Genomic DNA, 14945 nt, shown 5'->3' with positions numbered 1-14945 from the left:
AGATCTTGTGGTAAGGGGTGATATTGTGGGGTCGTTAGAAGAAACATTTGTCGTATTGAATGATTGGTGATGGCCTGGATGCGGTTTTGTATGAATTAAAAAAACTAAACAGAAGACACAAGGTCTGAATAAGAAAAGGAGAGAAAACAGGTATTAAAGGACTAAGAATTGGGAGGACCTAGGACATCTAATTAGAGAGTGCCCAAGGAGGCTCAGCATAGCCTTGCCAGCAAAGATTATTTATTTACTTTAAGAGGGAATTTAGAGTGGTGGTTTGGGATAGCACCAGGAGATATTAGCTGTGATGGCTTGGAGAAACACTGTAAACCAGCAGTGTAAACATGAGCAGGGCATTTATGAGTATTTGAGAATGGTGAATGGGAGTATGACTAGACAGAAGACAGTAGGGATGAAAGTTTTTTGGGGTGTAGTCTAAGTTGGTCTGGTGTCTGGAATGAGACTGGGACATAATAAAAAGGAGTGTCCACACAGGAGCTCAAATGGGCTGGAACCTGTAGCATTCTGAGGACAGGCCTGAATTCTGAGAAGGGAAAGTGGTAAAAGTATTGTCTAGTCCTTTTTAAGTTGGTGACTGAGCTTGGTAAGGTGTGTTTTTAAAAGACCATTAGTCCATTCTGCTTTTCCTGAAGATTGAGGATGGTAAAGGATATAAAGGTTTCACTGAATACCAAGAGACTGAGAAACTGCATGGGTGATTTGACTAGTAAAGGCTGGTCTGTTATCAGACTGTATAGAGGTGGGAAGGACAAACCGAGGAATTACATCTGACAGAAGGGAAGAAATGACCGCGGTGGCCTTCTCAGAGCCTGTGGGAAAAGCCTCTACCCATCCAGTGAAAGTGTCTACACAGACTAAGAAATTTTAGTTTTCTGACTTGGGGCATGTGAGTAAAGTCAATTTGCCAGTCCTGGGCAGGGGCAAATCCTTGAGCTTGATGTGTAGGAAAGGGAGGGGGCCTGCACAATCGCTGAGGGGTAGTAGAATAGCAGATGGAACACTGAAAAGTGATCTCCTTGAGGATAGATTTCCATGATGGAAAGGAAATGAGAGTTCTAAGAGATGGGCTAGTGGCTTGTAACCTACATGGAAAAGGTTATGAAATGATGACAGAATAGAATGGGCCTGTGAGGCTGGAAGGAGATGTTTTCCTTGGTCAAAGAACCATTTGCCTGGCGTGGGAAGAGATTGACAGGTGGAAGTTTCAGTGGGGGAGTAGGTGGGAGTGGCCGATGTGAAGGAGGAAAACTGCCGTGAAGGATAGAAGTTGGAACGCTAGCTGCTTTTTTAGCTAACTTATCAGCACAAGCATTGTCCTGAGTGATGGGATCTGATGCCTTTTGATGGCTGCTTTTTTAGCTACCTTATCAGCCTAAGTGTTGTCTTCAGCAAAGGTTGGGGGAAGAAAATAGATTTTGCAAGTTATGAGAACTGTAGAGAGTTGAGCATAGTTTGTGATTTTTAGGGCCTCTAACAGTATTAAAGCAGTGGCAGCCACTGCATGCAGACATGAGGGCTAGGCTAAAACAGTAAGGTCAAGTTGTTTGGACAGAAAGGCTGCAGGACGTGGTCCTGGCTCTTGTGTAAGAATTCTGACCGCACTAACCATGCCTAGGAAGGAAAGGAGTTGTTTTACAGAAGGGATTGGGGTTTGGGAGATTAGCTGGACACTATTAGCAGGGAGAGTGATTTGTCTAATTCCCTTGGCCAGCAAAGAGTTAGGCGCTGGAGGCAAGTGGTAGGAAAGAAAGAACTTTATTGACCAACAGGTCAGGGCTCTTGGGCGAGGTTCACCGGTCCTCTAAGTGGGGCCAGGGAAGTCGCGCTGGCACTCTTGGGCGAGGTTCCTCAGTCCACAAGCAATGGGGCTGGGGAAGTTCACGTCGGCACCTGCCGGTGGCGACTTTTATGTCCTGGGCTTGGAAATGGGAGGGCAGTGGGTGGGATAAGGGCGTGCCAGGGGCGTCTCCATAGGCGTGGCTGGCTAAGTTTCCATTTCCTCAAATTGACGTCACGTCGCGCCTGCTCAGTTAGTCTGCTTTTTTCCCAGGCGTGGGCCGCATTTTCCCGCGCAGGTAAGTTTGATGATGAAGAACCCGGAAGTAGTAGGGGCTGCCTCTTTTCTGTTCACCTTCCTCCATCTTGTCCTTTTCCCCTTCACCCAGACAGTCCAACCTCTTATTGATTATAAGAATTTGGGGGGCCGTTGTCTGTCTGGCTGCTTCCTGCTGTTAAGGGGCATAGTTAGGGTCTGAGGTTGGCAGTTGGGTGTAGGGATGCAGGAGCATTTGATTGAAGGTGACTTGGGTGATTTCTTGGATGCTGGCTCAGAGAAATTTTATTAGAATAGGAGCAAGACATAACATAAGACAGAGGATTAGTACGGGGATTAGGAATGGAAGCATCTGCTGTACTGCAGGTAGCAGCCATACTGGTGGTCCGGGGGTTAAGGGGGCATTAAATTTCTGAAGCTCCTTTTTGATTTTGTTTAATGTTTGGTCATTGGTGTCAACTAGGCCTGATTCATTTACGTAGTAGCAACACTCCTCCCCTAGGAAGAGGCATGTTCCTCCTTTTTCAGCTGTAAGAAGATCTAGTACCCGCCTATTTTGTGCTGCCACTTGAGCTATTGAAGTAATTTGGTGCTGCAAGGAGGCCAGGCTTTCGGCTGAAGCCTCTGTGGCTTCCTGGACCTGGGTAGAGAGGGTCCGCGTGGACTGGACTGAGTGGGCAAGCACCCCTGTCCCTAGTCCGGAGGCTATTAAGGATGATGCTAAAGAAACCCCAATGACCATGGGAAGAAAAATAGCCCGCTTTTGGATTTTATTGTTGGAGGTGGTAAGTTGTGAAGTCAGTTCGAATACTTCTCCTTTGGTATATAGGGTTAGGCTAGGAACTAAAGACACCGGGACGCAAAGGGATTGGCTGATGGATGTATGGTTAAGAATTTTAGAGAGGGTTTGATTACACCAAAAGTAACCTCCAACGGGAGCTGTCTGGGTCTTATTGGGCGATTGGGTGTAATTACACCAGGAGGAGTTTGGGGCAGAGTAGCAGAAAGGAAGGATTGGATTTTCTGGGTTTTGGTATAGTGGGACTTGGAGTAAGGACAGTTTTTGGGGGGTACCGGTAGAGTCAGTTGTAGCCTTGAAAGCGGTGGGTAAGGGGACTGCCACTAAGGGGGCTCTTTCAAGAGCCGCACAGAGGAAGCAGTGGGAAAGATTTGTTATGTTAGCTGTTTGTGTTAGGTTTAGCCCTTGACAGACAAGTTTTAACCATGAGAATGGGTCTTTTTTATTAGGGGAATTTAACTGCTTTTGTAGGTTTTGTTCCTGTGATTTTATGACTGAGGTTAAATTTTGTAGGACTTGTATATTTTTGGGGAGGGATTTTTGCTGGACAAGTGTCCTCTTTATTAGGAGGGTGGCAGTGGGATATGAGTCCCAAACGCTGTTTCCATAAAGCCCTCCTTTTACTCTGTCTGCCCATCGGGAGTCCCAGGGGTCTTTTATGTTTAGATGATATTTAAGGGGGTTTCCAGGGTTTCTTCCATCGTAAGTGAAGAGATATTTGCTGCTTAACTTTCTGTCATGTGTATTATCTAGCATTGAATGGTGTATTTTACAATATTTGTATGGGCAACCCAGATTGGTTTGTTGCCGATAGTTTTTACAATTGTATTCTGTCTGGTCATGTAGGAAACAGATGGATGGTTGAGCCCATCTATCAGCGATGGAAGTTAGGGAGAAATTTATGGAAAGAGCAGATTGAAAGCCTTGAGGTGAGCAGTCTGCAGTGCCTTGCAGAACTGTATGTTGCTTGTTGTTGGACCAAGTTTCAGCTATGGAGAATCTCCATATAAAGGTTGGGTTAGTAATTGCTGTTGGAATGTAGAAGAAGGATAGTAATGAAAGTGAATAAAAAGACTTCATTATGTGTGTAATCGTAGAATGCGCCTTGCCACTGGAGGTGTTCTACAAAGGCGAGTAGGCAAGAGAACCACTGTGTTGGGCTGGGGTCTGGGGGCAAATAGAGATCTGGGGCGATGTGTTGAAACTCTGCCAGATTTGTGTACAGTATGGTGAGGAATCGGGATAGTCGTAAAAGGCCTGGAAACATGTGTTAATTAGGGAAGTTTGGTGAGCTTGAGGCGGGTGGGGGTGAGTTTAGTTGATTCCCACTTGTCGCCCTCTGCGGGGGCCCTCTTTAGTTGTGATATGTGGACCCAGTGTGTGAGGCCTAATAGCTTGGCTGCTGTGTGTGTGGACAAGAGGACAGTATATGGGCCTTTCCACCTGGGCTGGAGGTCTTTGGCCTGGATGTTCTTTAAGTATACTTGATCACCTGGGCTGAGAAAGGTGTGTGGATTATAAGTGCCTGTCGGAGGCGGGTGTGCTAGTTCTGCATGCTGCCTTAGTAGTTGTCTCAAGAGGGTTAAGTATGGAAGGTAATTTGCCAGTGGAGAGGAAAGGGTAGGCAGCTGTTGTAAGGTGAGGGGTTGGCCGCAAACTAGTTCGAATGGACTGAGGCCTGTTGGATTTCGCAGGGCGGCCCGCAGCCGGGTTAAGGCTAGGGGCAGGAGGGTTACCCAAGACTGTCGAGTCTCGAGTGAGAGTTTGGTGAGTTGTTGTTTGATTAGTCCGTTGGCTTTTTCTACTTTACCTGAGGACTGGGGTCTATAAGGGATGTGGAGTTTCCAGGTGATGTGTAGGAGGGCTGCCACCTATTGGACTACCTTGGAGATGAAGGCTGGGCCGTTGTCAGATTGGAGGGTGAGTGGGAGGCTGAACCTAGGAATAATGTGTTCAGTGAGTATGGAGGCAACTATATTGGCAGTCTCTCCTCTAGTAGGATAGGCCTCTATCCATCCTGAAAACGTATCAACGAGGGTTAAGAGATATTTGAATTTTTTATGTTTTAGCCTGTGGGTAAAATCAATTTGCGAATCTTCGCCTGGTTGGTGTCCTTTGAGTTGGTGACTTGGGTGGGGGTTGCATAATGCGCCTTGAGGGTTTGACTTGAGGCATGTGGAGCACTGTTGGTTGATTATAATTAGGTGTTTCATGAGTGTAGGGCAGTGGATAAGGGGGCTTAGGAGGTTATATAGAGCTCTGGGTCCTATGTGTAAGGAATTATGTGTGCCTCTTAGGACGGTGTGGAGTTGTGTTTCAGGAATAACTAATTTATTATTGATGTAAATCCAATTGTCTGTGGCTAGTCTGGCTGTTGAGTCTTGTAATAGTTTGGTTTTTTCTTCCTGGGTGTAATTAGGGGTATATTGGGGAGAAAGAAAACAAACAGAAGGAAGTGTAGGGGTGGAGAATCCAGCAGCCAATTTGGCAGCGGTGTCAGCAAAATTGTTGCCAGCCGCCGCCGGGTTAGATGGAGTCTGATGACCTTTACAGTGTATGATGACTGCTCTGGAAGGCGCTGATATAAGCGTCTAGCAGTTTAAGTATTTGCTTTTTGTTGATTATGGGGGTACCACAGGTGGTTAGGAACCCTCTTTCTTTCCAGATGACAGAATGGGTGTGTGCAATTAAGAAGGCATACTTAGAATCTGTGTATATGTTTACTGTTTTTCCTCTAGATAGGAGGAGAGCCCTAGTTAGTGCGATAAGCTCCGCCTGCTGTGATGTTGTTCCTTGTGGTAAAGGCTTAGCTTCTAGGACAGTGGATGATGTAACTACCGCGTATCCTGCCTGCCTGTTTCCTTGAGAATTTATAAAGGAACTGCCATCCACAAATAGGGTTAACTGTGGGCTCTCCAAGGGCTGGTCATGTAAATGCAAGTGACTAGGTGGTTGGGCCTCTAAAAGTTCTGGACAGGAGTGTTCAGTATGGGTTTGTTTGAGAGGGTTGGGGAGTAAGGTTGCTGGATTTAGGGAGTAGCAGACTCCTAGGGCAATGGTATAGTCCTCTATGAACAAGAGGTGGAAAAGTTGGAGCCTGGACGGGGTTAGGTGGCTGATACTTTTGTGGGCAATAAGGTCTTGAAGGTGGTGGGTAGAGAAGACTGTCAGGCTGCAGCCTCTGATGAGTTTCTTTGCTTCCTGGGTTAGACAGGCTGCTGCTGTTAGGGCCCGAAGGCAGGGCTGCCACCTTTGTACAGTGGGATCTAATTGTTTGGATAGATATGCCACAGCACGGTATGTAGTGCCTACAGGTTGTGCTAAAAGGCCAATAGCAACCGTTTGTCTTTCATCTGTGAAAAGCTGGAAGGGGTGTTGGAAGTCTGGAAGTGAGAGAGTAGGATGTGAGAGGAGGCAGTTTTTTAGGTGAGTGAAATGTTTATAGATTAACTTTGGGTTAGACAAAGGTCTTTGGGGAGTCTCCTTGACAGCTGCATATAGAGGTTTAGCCAAGATTCCGAAATTAGGAATCCAGTGTCTGAAAAACCCTACTAGGCCTAGGAAGGATTGGATTTCTTTAGCGTCTTGGGGAGGAGAAAGATTTTGTATTAGAGTTAAACGGTCTGTGGTGAGCGAGCGCATTGTGGGGGTGATTTCAATGCCTAAATATATGACACATTGTTTTGAGAGTTGAGCTTTGTGTTTGGATACTCAGTAACCTTTGGATCCTAGATGATTAACGAGGATTGCAGTGTCCAAAAGAGAGTCCTGTCTCGTGGGACTACAGAGTAAAAGGTCATCTACATATTGGAGAATTTTACTATTTGTAAGAGGACAGGAGGCCAAGTCTTTTGCAAGGGCTTGCCCAAAGAAATGAGGGCTATCTCAGAACCCTTGGGGAAGCACTGTCCATGTCAGTTGGGTGGAGGCATGGGTGTCTGGGTCTTCCTACGTAAAGGCAAAGAGAAACTGACAATCTGGGTTTAAGGTAATAGAGAAAAATGTATCTTTTAGATCTAGCACAGTAAAGTGTGTTGTGTTAGATGGGATAAGAGAGAGAAGGGTGTAGGGATTGGGAACTACTGGATGGATGGGGCAAACAGCCTCATTGATAAGACGAAGGTCTTGCACTAAATGAAAAGTCCCATCTGCCTTCTTTACAGGTAGGATTGGGGTGTTACAGGGAGAAAGAGTGGGGATGAGGATGTGTTGGCTGAGTAACCTAGTAATGATTGGTTTTAGTCCTCGTAAGTGTTGTGGAGAGAGAGAGAACTGTGGGCGGGTTGGAAACTGAGATGGGTTTTTAAGTTTTATGAGTATTGGTGGATGATGGTCCGCCACGACAGGAGTGGAGGTGTTCCACACTTGGGGGTCTATAGGAATGGGGAAATTAGGGAAAGGGTTAGTAGGGTTGTTGGAGTCATTTGCGTTAGTTAATACTAGAAGTAGATGGCAGGCGGGGTAGGGGGAGCTAGTAGGAAGGGAGATACAGGCTTTCAGTTGACTTAGGATATCTCGGCCTAGTAGAGGAGTGGGGCATGAGGGGATGATGAGGAACGAGTGTGCAAAATAGTTATTGGCCAGGCAGCAATTAAGAGGTGGTGTTCTAAGAGGACTAGATGGAGTGCCTCCAGCTCCTATAACCGAAATGTGAGATGGGTGACTAGGTCCACTAAATGATGGCAAAACAGAGTAGGTAGCCCCCATATCCACAAGAAAAGAAACTGGCTTACCCGCTACCTGAAGAGTTACCCAAGGCTCGGCGAGGGTGATGGGGGTCCCCGAGTCCAGGCGCCTTCAGTCGTCATCAAGGTGTAAGAGCTGGAAGGAGCTCCCAAGGTCCTGAGAAGGGACATCACATTGAGACGCTATGCCCGTTTTCAGGGTGGGGCAATCTGACTTCCAGTGCCCTTCTTCTTGGCAAGCCGGGCAGGGTGTGGATGGCCGACGAGGATTGGGACGATGACTTGCCCAATGTCCGCGTGTGCCACACTTAAAACATGGTTGTGTTGGACCTGAAGGTTGGGCCTGTGGGCATTTATCAGCCCAATGACCTGGGGTGCCGCACTTATAACAGGCCCCCTTTGTTGCCTTAGTAGGCTTACCTCCCGGCCTGGGATTGAGATTAGGTTGCAGGGCTGCCACCAGTGCTTGGGCATTGAGGGCTGCCTTCTGTTTGGCCCTATTTTGTCTCTGGGCCTCAGCTGTCTCTTCTCGCGAATTAAAAACTTTAAAAGCTAGCTTGACTAAATCTTGGATGGGAGTCTGAGGACCATCTTCGGCTTTTTGGAGGTTTTTCCTAATATCTGGGACTGATTGTGAAATAAAATAAGATGCCAAGATAGTGGCCCCGGCTGGGGAGGCTGGGTCTAATTGGGTATACTGGGTTAAAGCCTCTGTTAGCCTATTTAAGAATGTGGCCGGATTTTCATCTGGACCTTGAATAATTTATTTTAATTTATTAAAATTAACTATTTTGTTTGAGGCCACCTGCATACCTGCCAGGAGGTGTTGGGTCATGATGTCGCACCTTCGGCGACCTGGCTGGCCTACTTGGTAGTCCCATTCTGGGTCAATAGATGGGACTGCTTGTTCCCCTACTGGAACAGCAGCATCCGTTAAGTGTAACTGATCTGCATGCTGCCTGGTTGCTGCTAGGATATGCTCTCGCTCCTCAGGGTTTAGAGTAGAGGTAAGAATGACATGGAGGTCGTGCCAGGTTAGATTGTAGGCCTGACAAAGGTACCTGAATTCTTTGGTATAAACCGTAGGGTTGTCAGAGAAGTCTCCTAGGCGTTTTTCAATCTTGGAAAGATCTGCTAGTGAGAAAGGGACATGGACCCTGACTACACCTTCTGCACTGGCCACCTCACGTAGGGATCCCAGAACTGTAGGGGGTTGAGGGGTAGGAGTGGGGGTAGGAGCAGGGCCTGAACAATCTTTGGAACGGGTGTGAGAGGATAGGGGTGAATCAAGGTGGCAAGAGGGAGGTGCTGAGTGGGTGGGGGAAGGGGCGGCAGGTGGAGCCAAGGTAGAGGCGGAAGTGGAAGGGGGCGGAGTATAGGGTGGAAGTGGGGGGAGGCGGCTGCTGGAGGTCTGAAATGGGAGTTTCCGAGATCCTTGGGCAGGTCGGACAGGAAGGATGACTCCTCTTTGTCCGACCCCACGGGGACCCCAGCCTTGGCCAACATGACTTGGGCCAAGGAGCATTGGCTACATAAGTCTGGTAGAGAGCGTAAATCCCAAAATCCTTGTATATAATTTATTTCAGACCACTTGCCTAGGTGCCGGGAAAAATTGCCGAGGTTGATTAAAATAATTCGATCTAGGGTGCCTTCAGGCGGCCATTGGGACTGATTGTCTAGTTTATATTGCGGCCACGCCACAGTGGAGAGGAAAATTAATTGCTTTTGCTTTAGATCCTGCTCTAATCGTAGGGTTTTTAGGTTGCTTAATAAACACCCTAAAGGGGTGTCTTGTGGAATTTTGGACTGGGGATTACCTATTGTCCTTCTTTGGCTAATGGAAACCTGGCTTTGGCTGACTTCAAAGCGTCCTTTGGAATCACCAGAGACCGGCGGCTCGTGGAGCTGTAAGTGGATGGAGAGACTTCTGAGCAGACGTCTCTGTCTCAGAAGGCCTCCTATGGGTCACTTGGTGACCTTATGGGTGGCCTTGGGCCTGTGCAGGACTTCTTGGCCAAGGAGTGGGAAAGAAGGACAAAGGGCACTTACCCCAGGAGGTTCTGGAGGAATGGATTGGTAGAAAGCGATTCTTTGGGTCCTGGTCCCTTCGCGGCATGGAAGAAGGAGGCTCCTCGGATCTTGGGGGCCCTGATGAGGGGTCTCCTCCCGGGTTTTGGCACCACCTGATTTGTCTAATTACCTTGGCTGGGAAAGAGTTAGGCACTGGAGGCAAGTGGTAGGAAAGAAAGAACTTTATTGACCAACAGGTCAAGGCTCTTGGGCGAGGTTCACCGGTCCTCTAAGTGGGGCCAGGGAAGTCGCGCCGGCGCTCTTGGGCGAGGTTCCTCAGTCCACAAGCAATGGGGCTGGGGAAGTTTGTGCCGGCGCCTGCGGCAGTGACTTTTATGTCCTGGGCTTGGAAATGGGAGGGCAGTGGGTGGGATAAGGGCGTGCCAGGGGCGTCTCCATAGGCGTGGCTGGCTAAGTTTCCATTTCCTCAAACTGACGTCACGTCGCGCCTGCTCAGTTGGTCTGCTTTTTTCCCAGGCACGGGCTGCATTTTCCTGTGCGTAGGTAAGTTGGTTGATGAAGAACCCGGAATCAGTAGGGGCTGCGTCTTTTCTGTTCACCTTCCTCCATCTTGTCCTTTTCCCCTTCACCCAGACAGAGAGCACGTGTGTTTTTATACGAGAATTATGTGGAGATAGGTAACAGATGAGGAAGAAATTTGGGCTTGACTGAAGTAATGGGGGATGTCTGTGAAGCCTTGCAGCAGTACAGCCTAGGTAATTTGCTGAGCTTGGTGGGTGTCAGGGTCAGTCCAAGTGAAAGTGAAGAGAGGCTGGGATGAAGGGCATAAAGGAATAGTGAAGAAAGTATGTTTGAGATCCAGAACAGAATACTGGGTTGTGGAGGGAGGTACTGAGGATAGGAGAGTATATGGGTTTGGCACTATGGGGTGGATAGACAAGACAATTTGGTTGATAAGGGGCAGATCCTAAACTCACCTGTAAGGCTTGTCTGGTTTTAGGACAGGTAAAATGGGGGAATTGTAAGGGCATTTACAGGCTTTAAAAGGCCTTGCTGTAGCAGGCGAGTGATTACAGGCTTTAATCCTTTTAAAGCGTGTTGCAGGATGGGATATTGGTGTTGAGTGGGGTAAGGGTGATTAGGTTTTAATGAGATGGTAAGGGGTGCATGATCAGTCACCAAGGAGAGGTATCCTATGCTTGTGGGTTAAGGTGGGGGGATATGAGGGGAGGATGTGAAGGAGGCTTTGAACTGGGGGAAGAGGCAGCAATGAGGTGTGGCTGTAGCCTAGGAAATAGTCAGGGAAACAGATAATTTAGTTAAAATGTCTTGATCTAATAAGGGAACTGGACAGGTGGGGATAACTAAAAAGGAGTGCATAAAAAAATGTTGTCCAAGATGGCCCCAGAGTGGGGAGTTTTAAGAGGTTTAGAAGCCTGGCTGTCAATACCCACAACAGTTATGGAGGCACGGGAAACAGGCCCTTGAAAAGAAGGTAATGTGGAGTGGGTAGCCTCCATATTGGTTAAGAAGGGGACAGACTCCACTGTAAGAGTTACCCAAAGTGTCTGTGACGGTCCAGGAGGCTTCCGAGGAGATGTGGCAGCATTGATCTTCAGCTGCTAAGCTTAGAAGGTCTGGAAAGGAGTCAGTCAGACAACCTTGGGCCAGAGCTCCAGGGGCTCTGGGAGTGGCTGCTGGGCGAGTTGGACAGTCTGATTTCCAGTGGGGTCCCGCACAGATGGGACATGGCTTAGGAGGAATCCCAGGCTGTGGACATTCCTTGGCCCAGTGGCCAGATTTCTGGCACTTGTAGCAAGCTCCTAGGGGAGGAGGTTCTGGAGGAACCCCTGGCAGCTGTGGTTCATGCATTTGGAGTTGTGTGCTGGAGATGTGGCTGGGGTTTGTCTCACAGTGGAGGCAGGGAATTGCAACTCAGAAATAAGTTGCTGCTTGGCTGCCTCTACTCTATTATTGTACACCTTGAAGGCGAGGTTCATTAAGTCCTGTTGTGGGGTTTGAGGGCTGGAATTTAATTTTTGGAGCTTTATTTAATGTCGGGAACAGATTGGGTAATAAAATAAAATGCATATTAAGAATAAGACAGCCGGCTGGGCGCGGTGGCTCAAGCCTGTAATCCCAGCACTTTGGGAGGCCGAGACGGGTGGATCACGAGGTCAGGAGATCAAGACCATCCTGGCTAACACAGTGAAACCCCGTCTCTACTAAAAAATACAAAAAACTAGCCAGGCGAGGTGGCGGGCGCCTGTAGTCCCAGCTACTCGGGAGGCTGAGGCAGGAGAATGGCGTAAACCCAGGAGGCGGAGCTTGCAGTGAGCTGAGATCCGGCCACTGCACTCCAGCCTGGGCGACAGAGCGAGACTCCGTCTCAAAAAAAAAAAAAAAAAGAATAAAACAGCCTTCTGACCTTTCAGGGTCTAGGGCTGAAAAGCGTCTCAGGGTTGCTGCTAAACGGGCCATGAACTGTGCTGGGTTTTTCATATTGATGAAAAAGAGACTAAATGCTAACTGACTTGGGAGAGGTCGGATAAAGAAAAAGGAACGTTAACCTTGAGTATGCCTTTAACTCTAGCCACTTTTTTAAGAGGAAATTGCTGGACAGGTGGCAGAGGGCTAGTCGCGGAATGAAACTGTAAGCCAGACCGGGTGTGAGAAGGGGAGGTGATAAAGGATTATAGGATTAGGGGAGCAGAGACTGAGGAAAAATTGGGACCTAGCTAGGCCTGGTGAGGAGGGGAGAGGTCAGATGGATCTGCAGAAAGGAAGATTAGAAAGACTCAGCGACGCTTGGAGATAGGTGGGAGGGAAAGAAGGAAGATTTGGGATGAGTTGCATTGGGAACAGAGACTAGGGAGGGACAGACGTGTAAAAGAATGCCTGGATGTCAGGCATCTCAGACCATTTGCCCATTTTATGACAAGAATTTAGATCTTGTAGGATGGAAAAATCGAAAGTGCCGTTTTCTGGCTATTTGGAACTACTGTTGAGTTTGTACTGGGGTCAAGCGGCATTGTAGAAGAAAATAAGGCATTTAGGTTTTAGGTCAGGTGTGAGTTGAAGAGGTTTTAAGTTCTTGAGAACACAGGCTAAGGGAGAAGAAGGAGGAATGGAGGGTGGAAAGTTGCCCATAGTGAAGGAGGCAAGCCCAGAGAAAAGAAAGAGTAGAGATACGGAGAGAAGGAGTTTGGGGGTTCTTGCCCTCCAGAAAAGTGGTAAAGGGGTTGGGGCGTGGAACTAAGGTATTGGGGCACAAAAATAAGAGATTGGGGTGCAAAAATAAGAGGTCGGGGTACTTGCCCAGCCCCCAGAAAAGCAGAGAAGGGGTAGAAACAGAGAAGGGGTCGGGGTGCTTGCCCCTCCCCCAGAAAAGTAGGACTTGCCGCTTAGGGTGAAGGACCAAGACAGGCGTCCCTGCAGTGTGGTCAGACACCCCTGAAACGCGGGTGAGTAATCAGAGAGGTGTCCCTGCAATGATTAAACACCAAGGGAAGGCTGCCTTCCCCAGCCCGTGACCGGCGCTGGCGTTTTGGGTCCACGGATAAAATGTGTCTCCTTTGTCTCTACCAGAAAATGAAAGGAATTGAAATTAAGAGAAGGGAGAGATTGAAAGGTGGTGCCAAGATTGAAGGGAGAAAGAGGTTGTGGGATAGTGAGAGAGGTTGGAGAAGGGAGTAAAAAGAGGCTGCTTACCTGATCTAAAATTGATGAGATGTTCCTTGGGCTGGTTGGTCTGAGGACCAGAGGTCATGGGTGGATCTTTCTCACGGAGCAAAGAGCAGGAGGACAGGGGATTCATCTCCCAAGGGAGGTCCCCCGATCTGAGTCATGGCACCAAAATGTCATGCACGTCCATGTGAAGAGACTACCAAACAGGCTTTGTGTGAGCAACAAAGCTTTTTAATCACCTGGGTGCAGGTGGGCTGAGTCCGAAAAGAGAGTCAGTGAAGGGAGATAAGGGTGGGGCCGTTTTATAGGATTTGGGTAGGTAAAGGAAAATTACAGTCAAAGGGGGGTTGTTCTCTGGCGGGCAGGAGTGGGGGTCACAAGGTGCTCAGTGGGGGAGTTTTTGAGCCAGGATGAGCCAGGAAAAGGAATTTCACAAGATAATGTCATCGCTTAAGGCAAGGACTGGCCATTTTCACTTCTTCTGTGGTGGAATATCATCAGTTAAGGCGAGGCAGGGCATTTGCACTTCTTTTGTGATTCTTCAGTTACTTCAGACCATCTGGGTGTATATGTGCAAGTCACAGGGGATGTGATGGCTTGGCTTGGGCTCAGAGGCCTGACAGGGACACAGAGCTAAACCGTATCAAACACTTTGAGGTAGGTGCTATTATTCTTACTGTAAAGGAGGAAATTGAGGTTCAGAGAAGTTAGACAACATGGCCACAGCAGCACAGTGGGTAAATGGCAGAGTTGAGATGAAAATCTGTGTCTGCCTGACTCCAGAGTCATTGCTCTATGTAACCCTCTCTCAACATTTTATAGTATTTTCGGCCAGTCTTTTTGTCCACACAGTTTTTTTTTTTGTTTGTTTATTTTGTTTTGTTTTATAATTGCATAATTGAGATCATACTGTATAAGCATTTTCTAGAGGTCTTCTACTTGCCAGAATCCCTAAGCCCTTGGGGGTTAGACTGACACAGAAATTCACACGATAGAGAACCATTTCTGGAGGACTCTTTTGAACTCTACTGATGTGGAAGGTCTTCCTCTATTTGTCAAGGAGAAGCCATGGTCTCTATTTCTTTCCACTTATTTCTTTAGCCTTAATCTCTTCAAGCTTTACTTGCAATTTCTTTGCCTAAAACAGCAAAGACACCAAAGAGAGTAATCTATATCTGGAATGGTCTCCACTAGGCTATCTAGAGAGCCCTGGCTAGGAGCCAGGAAACTTGGCCTCATATGAAGATCCAGCCATATGTGGACTTCCTGGTACCTGAAATGTATGAGAAAGACATTGGGGTACATGTCTCTGGAACTGGGGAGTGATAAGGAAGGCTTTGAGTGCAGCTAGACTCTGCTATGAGGAAGACAGTGCAACAACTGTCTCTTGCCTGGTCACAGGGGGCTGAAGGTTGGGGCTACCATGGGACCCACCCCCTCCACCATGGTGTCTTGCCTTCTTATCTTCATACAACGGCTTGGCTTCAGAGGGTGCAATAGCCTACCTTCATACCCACCCCTTTCTTTCTGCTGCTTCCAGCTTTTAGGAACATCAAATAAAGGCTCTTTCAAGAGGTTCCTCTTGAGGCAAACAGTCAAGAAGCAACATTGAGTTCTGCGGTTCCAGTTGGTGAACAAGCTCAATGGGATTCAGTCATTTTAATAGAGTGAC

This window comes from Colobus angolensis, unplaced genomic scaffold, assembly GCF_000951035.1.
Source record: "Colobus angolensis palliatus isolate OR3802 unplaced genomic scaffold, Cang.pa_1.0 Scaffold122, whole genome shotgun sequence".
Classification (NCBI taxonomy): Eukaryota; Metazoa; Chordata; class Mammalia; order Primates; family Cercopithecidae; genus Colobus; species Colobus angolensis.
Note: the sequence above shows the minus strand (reverse complement) of the source record.